Source organism: Bombina bombina, chromosome 6 (genome assembly GCF_027579735.1).
Source record: "Bombina bombina isolate aBomBom1 chromosome 6, aBomBom1.pri, whole genome shotgun sequence".
In the NCBI taxonomy this organism is placed as follows: Eukaryota; Metazoa; Chordata; class Amphibia; order Anura; family Bombinatoridae; genus Bombina; species Bombina bombina.
Window position 1 is genome coordinate 1,060,888,513 of NC_069504.1, and position 12,426 is coordinate 1,060,900,938.

Consider the following 12,426-nt stretch of genomic DNA (forward strand, 5'->3'; position numbering starts at 1 on the left):
ATGTTCAGGATCCCTGGGCGTTGGAGATCATATCTCAGGGATATCTTCTGGACTTCAAAGCTTCCCCTCCACAAGGGAGATTTCATCTTTCAAGGCTATCTGCAAATCAGATAAAGAAAGAGGCATTCCTACGCTGTGTGCAAGACCTCCTAGTTATGGGAGTGATCCATCCAGTTCCGCGGACGGAACAGGAACAGGGTTTTTACTCAAATCTGTTTGTGGTTCCCAAAAAAGAGGGAACCTTCAGACCAATTTTGGATCTAAAGATCTTAAACAAATTCCTCAGAGTTCCATCTTTCAAAATGGAAACTATTCGGACCATCCTACCCATGATCCAAGAAGGTCAGTACATGACCACAGTGGACTTAAAGGATGCCTACCTTCACATACCGATTCACAAAGATCATCATCGGTTTCTAAGGTTTGCCTTTCTAGACAGGCATTACCAATTTGTAGCTCTTCCCTTTGGGTTGGCTACAGCCCCGAGAATCTTTACAAAGGTTCTGGGCTCACTTCTGGCGGTTCTAAGACCGCGAGGCATAGCGGTGGCTCCGTATCTAGACGACATCCTGATACAGGCGTCAAGCTTTCAAGTTGCCAAGTCTCATACAGAGATAGTTCTGGCATTTCTGAGGTTGCACGGGTGGAAAGTGAACGAGGAAAAGAGTTCTCTATCCCCACTCACAAGAGTCTCCTTCTTAGGGACTCTTATAGATTCTGTAGAAATGAAAATTTACCTGACGGAGTCCAGGTTATCAAAACTTCTAAATGCTTGCCGTGTTCTTCACTCCATTCCGCGCCCTTCGGTAGCTCAGTGTATGGAGGTAATCGGCTTAATGGTAGCGGCAATGGACATAGTGCCATTTGCGTGCCTTCATCTCAGACCGCTGCAATTATGCATGCTGAGTCAGTGGAATGGGGATTACACAGATTTGTCCCCTCTGCTAAATCTGGATCAAGAGACCAGAGATTCTCTTCTCTGGTGGTTGTCTCGGGTACACCTGTCCAAGGGTATGACCTTTCGCAGGCCAGATTGGACAATTGTAACAACAGATGCCAGCCTTCTAGGTTGGGGTGCAGTCTGGAATTCCCTGAAGGCACAGGGATCGTGGACTCAGGAGGAGAAACTCCTTCCAATAAATATTCTGGAGTTAAGAGCGATATTCAATGCTCTTCTGGCTTGGCCTCAGTTAGCAACACTAAGGTTCATCAGATTTCAGTCGGACAACATCACGACTGTGGCTTACATCAACCATCAAGGGGGAACCAGGAGTTCCCTAGCGATGTTAGAAGTCTCAAAAATAATTCGCTGGGCAGAGTACCACTCTTGCCACCTGTCAGCAATCCATATCCCAGGCGTGGAGAACTGGGAGGCGGATTTTCTAAGTCGTCAGACTTTCCATCCGGGGGAGTGGGAACTCCATCCGGAGGTGTTTGCTCAGTTGATTCATCGTTGGGGCAAACCAGAGTTGGATCTCATGGCGTCTCGCCAGAACGCCAAGCTTCCTTGTTACGGATCCAGGTCCAGGGACCCAGAAGCGACGCTGATAGATGCTCTAGCAGCGCCTTGGTTCTTCAACCTGGCTTATGTGTTTCCACCGTTTCCTCTGCTCCCTCGACTGATTGCCAAAATCAAACAGGAGAGAGCATCGGTGATTCTGATAGCACCTGCGTGGCCACGCAGGACTTGGTATGCAGACCTAGTGGACATGTCATCTTTTCCACCATGGACTCTGCCCCTAAGACAGGACCTTCTGATACAAGGTCCTTTCAATCATCCAAATCTAATTTCTCTGAGACTGACTGCATGGAGATTGAACGTTTGATTCTATCAAAGCGTGGCTTCTCCAAGTCAGTCATTGATACTTTTATACAGGCACGAAAGCCTGTTACCAGGAAAATCTACCACAAGATATGGAGTAAATATCTTTATTGGTGTGAATCCAAGTCTTACTCATGGAGTAAAGTTAGGATTCCTAGAATATTGTCTTTTCTCCAAGAGGGCTTGGACAAAGGATTATCAGCTAGTTCCTTAAAGGGACAGATTTCTGCTCTGTCTATTCTTTTGCACAAGCGTCTGGCAGAGGTTCCAGACGTCCAGGCATTTTGCCAGGCTTTGGTTAGAATTAAGCCTGTGTCTAAACCTGTTGCTCCCCCGTGGAGCTTAAACTTGGTTCTTAAGGTTCTTCAAGGAGTTCCGTTTGAACCCCTTCATTCCATATCTGATTTTTCATGCAGATAAGGTAGTTCTGCGTACCAAACCTGGGTTTTTACCTAAAGTGGTTTCTAACAAGAATATCAATCAAGAGATTGTTGTTCCATCGTTGTGCCCTATTCCTTCTTCAAAGAAGGAACGTCTTTTACATAATCTGGACGTAGTCCGTGCCTTGAAGTTTTACTTACAAGCTACTAAGGATTTTCGTCAAACATCTTTCCTGTTTGTCGTTTACTCTGGACAGAGGAGAGGTCAAAATGCTTCGGCAACCTCTCTTTCCTTTTGGCTTCGGAGCGTAATACGCCTAGCCTATGAGACTGCTGGACAGCAGCCCCCTGAAAGGATTACAGCTCATTCTACTAGAGCTGTGGCTTCCACCTGGGCCTTCAAAAATGAGGCCTCTGTTGAACAGATTTGCAAGGCTGCGACTTGGTCTTCGCTTCACACTTTTTCAAAATTTTACAAATTTGATACTTTTGCTTCTTCGGAGGCTGTGTTTGGGAGAAAGGTTCTTCAGGCAGTGGTTCCTTCCGCTTAATCCTGCCTTGTCCCTCCCATCATCCGTGTACTTTAGCTTTGGTATTGGTATCCCACAAGTAATGGATGATCCGTGGACTGGATACACTTAACAAGAGAAAACATAAATTATGCTTACCTGATAAATTTATTTCTCTTGTAGTGTATCCAGTCCACGGCCCGCCCTGTCCTTTTAAGGCAGGTCTAAATTTTAATTAAACTACAGTCACCACTGCACCCTATGGTTTCTCCTTTCTCTGTTTGTTTTCGGTCGATTGACTGGATATGACAGTTAGGGGAGGAGCTATATAGCAGCTCTGCTGTGGGTTATCCTCTTGCAACTTCCTGTTGGGAAGGAGAATATCCCACAAGTAATGGATGATCAGTGGACTGGATACACTACAAGAGAAATAAATTTATCAGGTAATCATAAATTATGTTTCTTTCATGTAATTAACAAGAGTCCATGAGCTAGTGACGTATGGGATATACATTCCTACCAGGAGGGGCAAAGTTTCCCAAACCTTAAAATGCCTATAAATACACCCCTCACCACACCCACAAATCAGTTTTACAAACTTTGCCTCCAAGGGAGGTGGTGAAGTAAGTTTGTGCTAGATTCTACGTTGATATGCGCTCCGCAGCAAGTTGGAGCCCGGTTTTCCTCTCAGCGTGCAGTGAATGTCAGAGGGATGTGAAGAGAGTATTGCCTATTGAATGCAGTGATCTCCTTCTACGGGGTCTATTTCATAAGGTTCTCTGTTATCGGTCGTAGAGATTCATCTCTTACCTCCCTTTTCAGATCGACGATATACTCTTATATTTACCATTACCTCTACTGATTCTCGTTTCAGTACTGGTTTGGCTTTCTACAAACATGTAGATGAGTGTCCTGGGGTAAGTAAGTCTTATTTTCTGTGACACTCTAAGCTATGGTTGGGCACTTTATTTATAAAGTTCTAAATATATGTATTCAAACATTTATTTGCCTTGACTCAGAATGTTCAACTTTCCTTATTTTCAGACAGTCAGTTTCATATTTGGGATTATGCATTGAATTATCATATTTTTCTTAACTCAAAAATTTGACTTTTTTGCCTGTGGGCTGTTAGGCTCGCGGGGGGCTGAAAATGCTTCATTTTATTGCGTCATTCTTGGCGCGGACTTTTTTGGCGCAAAAATTCTTTTCCGTTTCCGGCGTCATACGTGTCGCCGGAAGTTGCGTCATTTTTTGACGTTATTTTGCGCCAAAAATGTCGGCGTTCCGGATGTGGCGTCATTTTTGGCGCCAAAAGCATTTAGGCGCCAAATAATGTGGGCGTCTTATTTGGCGCTAAAAAATATGGGCGTCGCTTTTGTCTCCACATTATTTCAGTCTCATTTTTCATTTGCTTCTGGTTGCTAGAAGCTTGATATTTGGCATTCTTTCCCATTCCTGAAACTGTCTTATAAGGAATTTGATCTATTTTGCTTTATATGTTGTTTTTTCTCTTACATATTGCAAGATGTCTCACGTTGCATCTGAGCCAGAAGATACTACAGGAAAATCACTGCCGGCTGGATCTACCAAAGCTAAGTGTATCTGCTGTAAACTTTTGGTAGCTATTCCTCCAGCTGTTGTTTGTAATAATTGTCATGACAAACTTGTTAAAGCAGATAATATTTCCTTTAGTAATGTACCATTGCCTGTTGCAGTTCCCTCAACATCTAAGGTGCAGAATGTTCCTGATAACATAAGAGATTTTGTTTCTGAATCTATAAAGAAGGCTTTGTCTGTTATTTCTCCTTCTAGTAAACGTAAAAAGTCTTTTAAATCTTCTCTCTCTACAGATGAATTTTTAAATGATCACCATCATTCTGATTCTTTGGACTCTTCTGGTTCAGAGGATTCTATCTCAGAGATTGATGCTGATAAATCTTCATATTTATTTAAGATGGAATTTATTCGCTCTTTACTTAAAGAAGTACTAATTGCTTTAGAAATAGAGGATTCTAGTCCTCTTGATACTAATTCTATACGTTTGGATAAGGTTTTTAAAGCTCCTGCGGTTATTCCAGAAGTTTTTCCTGTTCCTAATGCTATTTCTGCAGTAATTTCCAAAGAATGGGATAAATTGGGTAATTCATTTACTCCTTCTAAACGTTTTAAGCAATTATATCCTGTTCCGCCTGACAGGTTAGAATTTTGGGACAAAATCCCTAAAGTTGATGGGGCTATTTCTACCCTTGCTAAACGTACTACCATTCCTACGTCAGATGGTACCTCGTTTAAGGATCCTTTAGATAGAAAAATTGAATCTTTTCTAAGAAAAGCTTATCTGTGTTCAGGTAATCTTCTTAGACCTGCTATATCATTGGCTGATGTTGCTGCAGCTTCAACTTTTTGGTTGGAAACTCTAGCGCAACAAGTAACAAATCGTGATTCTCATGATATTATTATTCTTCTCCAGCATGCTAATAATTTTATCTGTGATGCCATTTTTGATATTATTAGAGTTGATGTTAGGTTTATGTCTCTGGCTATCTTAGCCAGAAGAGCTTTATGGCTTAAGACTTGGAATGCTGATATGGCTTCTAAATCAACTCTACTTTCCATTTCTTTCCAGGGAAACAAATTATTTGGTTCTCAGTTGGATTCTATTATTTCAACTGTTACTGGTGGGAAAGGAACTTTTTTACCACAGGATAAAAAATCTAAAGGTAAAAACAGGGCTAACAATCGTTTTCGTTTCAACAAAGAACAAAAGCCTGATCCTTCGTCCTCAGGAGCAGTTTCAGTTTGGAAACCATCTCCAGTCTGGAATAAATCCAAGCCTGCTAGAAAGGCAAAGCCTGCTTCTAAGTTCACATGAAGGTACGGCCCTCATTCCAGTTCAGCTGGTAGGGGGCAGGTTACGTTTTTTCAAAGAAATTTGGATCAATTCTGTTCACAATCTTTGGATTCAGAACATTGTTTCAGAAGGGTACAGAATTGGTTTCAAGATGAGACCTCCTGCAAAGAGATTTTTTCTTTCCCGTGTCCCAGTAAATCCAGTGAAAGCTCAAGCATTTCTGAATTGTGTTTCAGATCTAGAGTTGGCTGGAGTAATTATGCCAGTTCCAGTTCCGGAACAGGGGATGGGGTTTTATTCAAATCTCTTCATTGTACCAAAGAAGGAGAATTCCTTCAGACCAGTTCTGGATCTAAAATTATTGAATTGTTATGTAAGGATACCAACGTTCAAGATGGTAACTGTAAGGACTATATTGCCTTTTGTTCAGCAAGGGAATTATATGTCCACAATAGATTTACAGGATGCATATCTGCATATTCCGATTCATCCAGATCATTATCAGTTCCTGAGATTCTCTTTTCTAGACAAGCATTACCAATTTGTGGCTCTACCGTTTGGCCTTGCTACAGCTCCAAGAATTTTCACAAAGATTCTCGGTGCCCTTCTGTCTGTAATCAGAGAACAGGGTATTGTGGTATTTCCTTATTTGGACGATATCTTGGTACTTGCTCAGTCTTTACATTTAGCAGAGTCTCATACGAATCGACTTGTGTTGTTTCTTCAAGATCATGGTTGGAGGATCAATTTACCAAAAAGTTCTTTGATTCCTCAAACAAGGGTAACCTTTCTGGGTTTCCAGATAGATTCAGTGTCCATGACTCTGTCTTTAACAGACAAGAGACGTCTAAAATTGATTACAGCTTGTCGAAACCTTCAGTCTCAATCATTCCCTTCGGTAGCCTTATGCATGGAAATTCTAGGTCTTATGACTGCTGCATCGGACGCGATCCCCTTTGCTCGTTTTCACATGCGACCTCTTCAGCTCTGTATGCTGAACCAATGGTGCAGGGATTACACGAAGATATATCAATTAATATCTTTAAAACCGATTGTTCGACACTCTCTAACGTGGTGGACAGATCACCATCGTTTAATTCAGGGGGCTTCTTTTGTTCTTCCGACCTGGACTGTAATTTCAACAGATGCAAGTCTCACAGGTTGGGGAGCTGTGTGGGGATCTCTGACGGCACAAGGAGTTTGGGAATCTCAGGAGGTGAGATTACCGATCAATATTTTGGAACTCCGTGCAATTTTCAGAGCTCTTCAGTTTTGGCCTCTTCTGAAGAGAGAATCGTTCATTTGTTTTCAGACAGACAATGTCACAACTGTGGCATACATCAATCATCAAGGAGGGACTCACAGTCCTCTGGCTATGAAAGAAGTATCTCGAATTTTGGTTTGGGCGGAATCCAGCTCCTGTCTAATCTCTGCGGTTCATATCCCAGGTGTAGACAATTGGGAAGCTTATTATCTCAGTCGCCAAACGTTGCATCCGGGCGAATGGTCTCTTCACCCAGAGGTATTTCTTCAGATTGTTCAAATGTGGGGGCTCCCAGAGATAGATCTGATGGCCTCTCATCTAAACAAGAAACTTCCCAGGTATCTGTCCAGATCCCGGGATCCTCAGGCGGAGGCAGTGGATGCATTATCACTTCCTTGGAAGTATCATCCTGCCTATATCTTTCCGCCTCTAGTTCTTCTTCCAAGAGTAATCTCCAAGATTCTGAGGGAATGCTCGTTTGTTCTGCTAATAGCTCCGGCATGGCCTCACAGGTTTTGGTATGCGGATCTTGTCCGGATGGCATCTTGCCAACCATGGACTCTTCTGTTAAGACCAGACCTTCTGTCGCAAGGTCCTTTTTTCCATCCGGATCTGAAATCCTTAAATTTAAAGGTATGGAGATTGAACGCTTGATTCTTGGTCAAAGAGGTTTCTCTGACTCCGTGATTAATACTATGTTACAGGCTCGTAAATCTGTATCTCGAGAGATATATTATAGAGTCTGGAAGACTTATATTTCTTGGTGTCTTTCTCATCATTTTTCTTGGCATTCTTTTAGAATACCGAGAATTTTACAGTTTCTTCAGGATGGTTTAGATAAGGGTTTGTCCGCAAGTTCTTTGAAAGGACAAATCTCCGCTCTTTCTGTTCTTTTTCACAGAAAGATTGCTATTCTTCCTGATATTCATTGTTTTGTACAAGCTTTGGTTCGTATAAAACCTGTCATTAAGTCAATTTCTCCTCCATGGAGTTTGAATTTGGTTCTGGGAGCTCTTCAAGCTCCTCCGTTTGAACCTATGCATTCATTGGACATTAAATTACTTTCTTGGAAAGTTTTGTTCCTTTTGGCCATCTCTTCTGCTAGAAGAGTTTCTGAATTATCTGCTCTTTCTTGTGAGTCTCCTTTTCTGATTTTTCATCAGGATAAGGCGGTGTTGCGAACTTCTTTTGAATTTTTACCTAAAGTTGTGAATTCCAACAACATTAGTAGAGAAATTGTGGTTCCTTCATTATGTCCTAATCCTAAGAATTCTAAGGAGAAATCGTTGCATTCTTTGGATGTTATTAGAGCTTTGAAATATTATGTTGAAGCTACGAAATCTTTCCGTAAGACTTCTAGTCTATTTGTTATCTTTTCCGGTTCTAGGAAAGGCCAGAAAGCTTCTGCCATTTCTTTGGCATCTTGGTTGAAATCTTTAATTCATCTTGCCTATGTTGAGTCGGGTAAAATTCCGCCTCAGAGAATTACAGCTCATTCTACTAGGTCAGTATCTACTTCCTGGGCGTTTAGGAATGAAGCTTCGGTTGACCAGATCTGCAAAGCAGCAACTTGGTCCTCTTTGCATACTTTTACTAAATTCTACCATTTTGATGTATTTTCTTCTTCTGAAGCAGTTTTTGGTAGAAAAGTTCTTCAGGCAGCGGTTTCAGTTTGAATCTTCTGCTTATGTTTTTCGTTAAACTTTATTTTGGGTGTGGATTATTTTCAGCAGGAATTGGCTGTCTTTATTTTATCCCTCCCTCTCTAGTGACTCTTGTGTGGAAAGATCCACATCTTGGGTAGTCATTATCCCATACGTCACTAGCTCATGGACTCTTGTTAATTACATGAAAGAAAACATAATTTATGTAAGAACTTACCTGATAAATTCATTTCTTTCATATTAACAAGAGTCCATGAGGCCCACCCTTTTTTGTGGTGGTTATGATTTTTTTGTATAAAGCACAATTATTCCAATTCCTTATTTTATATGCTTCGCACTTTTTTTCTTATCACCCCACTTCTTGGCTATTCGTTAAACTGATTTGTGGGTGTGGTGAGGGGTGTATTTATAGGCATTTTAAGGTTTGGGAAACTTTGCCCCTCCTGGTAGGAATGTATATCCCATACGTCACTAGCTCATGGACTCTTGTTAATATGAAAGAAATGAATTTATCAGGTAAGTTCTTACATAAATTATGTTTTTTCTGCTTAGGCCAATTAGGAATGGTTATAAATGGTTTACTAGAGTGTGCAACCAATGACTGTGTGGAATATAGCTGTGTCTGCTCTTCCATGTTTAGCATAAATTGGAAAGATCACAATATTCAGAATTATAGGAGGAAACAAAATAAATAATGAAAGTATTTTGTAAAGTTGTTTTACTACATATAATGAAACAATTTATATTAATATAATGAGGTGTTTAATGTCCCTTTAATTTATGTTAAACATTAAACGAGTGCAAGACCATTCCAGGAGTAAATCTTTAACAAATTCTTTGCTAACCAAGCCTAAGTAACAACCAGAAAAACTAGATAATCTGACATGAATAGTATAGTTCTGCTGTACTGTGTTACGGTAACATGCAAACAAATACATCTTAGTATATCAGCTGGCTAGGTCACCAGTTCCCTTTTTGTATTTATATTAATGACATTTGCTATATTGACAATCCTTGGGATTTCTAGGTACCTATTAAAGGACCATTATTTATACTTTAGTAATTATGCAATGTATTGTAAAAGATCTGCATACTAAATAAATGGTTTAACACCATTTAATATTGCCATTGCTAGAAAAATATGTACTGTTTTGCAGTCCCAGGACACACCCATTCAAAAACATCTGAAATGTTGATTATCTTATTGCTGTTACCAATTAGGGGCAAGTATAAACAATTACTTGGCAGCACGTAGAAGTTACGGGGTTGTTCACAGAATGCACTACAACCTCTCAGGAAGGAGTGAAAACAATATAATTTTCAGGGTTAAATTATTGCAGAAGCGGGCAAAATGAATTTAAAAAAAAATGCATGGCGGGGCGGAGCAAAGCCACGCTGGGAGATGGCTGTGTAGAAGGAGAGCTCTTAAACCCACAGGCATAACAACTAAGATAAAAGGCACAGAACGATTCAAATTATACCCATAAAGGAGGATATTACATCTTAAAGTACCCCACAACCGAAAACAATCCCCAATATCCTGATTCTGAACATCTTGTAGGGGACAGACGAAGAGAGCGCAATCGCGCCATTTCTACTCCCACTTAGCAGCGTGAAGGCCGTCAGTGACATACAAATATACGGAACTCCTAACACCGGAGACCGGGAGGACTGTATGGACCATATAACCTACCGCTTGCACGCTCAATTGTTTGCCAAGTAAAGGATCGCCGACATTAGGCCCCCTGGCCTCGGGACATCGGGTGCCGCGATACAAAGTAAACCCGGTAAGCAAATAGTCCCTCTGCTTGCACACTCTCTTACATGGCCACGGTGACTGAGGGATAAGTAAAGGTATTAATCCTGATTAGAGATCTGGGAACTCGCATATCGCCAAGTGCTTGGACCTTTTAACCCCACCTTGCTCCATATAATCAAAGCAGCGGTACACCGCACAGATATCACTTACCCACATCCAGCCCAGAGAGGTAGGCCCCGCTGTACTCATACCTGCCACGCTATTCATAGAACTTTAAAGACGCAATCAGAAGACAGGACTGGCTTGGGATTAGATTTACCCACGAAAGGCCATAAAAGGTTTCACTATGAGATACTTAAGCTGGAGTACATCCTGCATAACATCGATAGTACTCCCACGCCACTTTTAGTGCACCCCTTCTCAGCAAATTTTTCATAATATCATTATCTTTGCTTGTGGGGCATAGGATAATTTTTACCGCATTTCCCTTTTGCTCACTGCACCTAAGCAGCATTTGAAAATTGCCATTGAGCAGGGCCCAGACTGCCGCTAACCTGCCTCATTACTCTCACATCTTACTGCTTTCCCTAGCAAAACTGCCAAAAGCGGGCCTGCACAACTGGTTTTCCTAAACCCCTATTCACTGATAGGGAGTAACCTGAGGGATGCCCTGTAAGAAGCAAAACAAGGCTACCACACATACCCCAGTGCGCACCTTAAACAAATACCTGAAACAAGTGGGTCTAAATACTACACCCCCATCTGACACAGAGGGAGCTACAAAGCCTGATAAAGGGGATACACCACAAGAAATAGAGATGCAGGCATCACAACAAATCACAAAAGAGGATCTGCGCCATCTTTCCTCAAAAGAGGACATAAAAAATGCTGTTTTAGAAATGCGCACCCTCTTTAATGAACTTAAAAAGGACATTAACACTCTGGACACCAGAGTCACTCAGGTTGAAACCACCCAAGCATCAACCCTGGCCACCACTCAGCTCATGGATACTGAAATCAAAGGCCAAGCAGAAGCACTGCAGCAACTATCTGACAAACTAGAGGACCTGGACAATAGAGGGCGCAGGAACAACCTACGCATCAGGGGGGCCTCAGAATCTGTACACCCCCCTGCTATAGAAGGATACTTGCAGAGTTTGTTCCGTACCCTGAAAAACACCCCTTCCTCTCCAGACATAATGCTAGAACGCGCTCACAGAGCGCTTAGGGCGAAACCACCCCCCAAAGCGCCCCCTAGAGACATTATTGTCCGTTTTCTAAACTACAAAGACAAGGAAGAAATTTTAAGGTGCGCCCGTACCAATCACCCGGTACAACATGCGGGTGAGGAGCTTCAGATATTCTCAGACCTATCTCCAACAACCTTACAGAAAAGGAGAGACTTAGGACACATAACATCTAACCTGAGAGCCCACAAGGTTCCTTACCGCTGGGGCTTCCCAGTCTCCATAGTGGCAACTCATAACAACAAGACAGCAATATACAAAGCAGGAGAAGATATCCAATCATTCTACGACTGCTTAGCACTAGAAAACCTGCGTCACTCCCAAGAAGTAACCCCTGGGTCCTCCAGCCGGGCCCTCTAACCTATGAGACTCCGGCTTATTATTTGCCCTGAACTGATATCTGGACTAACCACCCAATTTGTTTAATTAAAATGTTACTCAACTCATAGTTTGAATATTGTTTAGAAAAGCTAGTTGCTGAGTTTAAATTTTTGTGTGAAGTTTCCGGGACACTGGGTAAGCTCCTCTTTACATTTATGTTTTCATTGATATATGCCTCTGTATAATTTTTAGGATAAAAATAATTGCATTTCGGTATGGAGACATACCTGTAGTCAATAATTATCTGCCTAATGATTTTTAACTCATTCACCCAGCCAGCCTATTCAAAATGTTATTTAACCTGTAGATTCAATGTTATATAGCTTTCTAAACTGCCTGTGTCCTCTCATAAAAATTCCCCTTAGCACTGTTACGCCAAATGCCATTTCCCTGATCACCTGCAAGGTCATAACGTTAATATGCACAATGCCTAAATTTAGAAGAGAATAACTAAAATACGTGCACCTATAACACCTTCCTTGCTTTCACTTGCACAGTGCTGCGTTTCTATTGGTGTGATCAGTGCTGAGATTTAATTGTAAAAAAAGA

The 12,426-nt window shown here is 41.5% G+C and overlaps 1 protein-coding gene across 1 annotated transcript in view; it reads left to right on the plus strand.

The window, feature by feature from the left end:
- DUSP16 (dual specificity phosphatase 16) overlaps nucleotides 1-12,426 on the plus strand; it is a 168,020-nt gene that overhangs the window by 27,016 nt on the left and 128,578 nt on the right. The gene's annotated exons all lie outside the window — the stretch shown is intronic.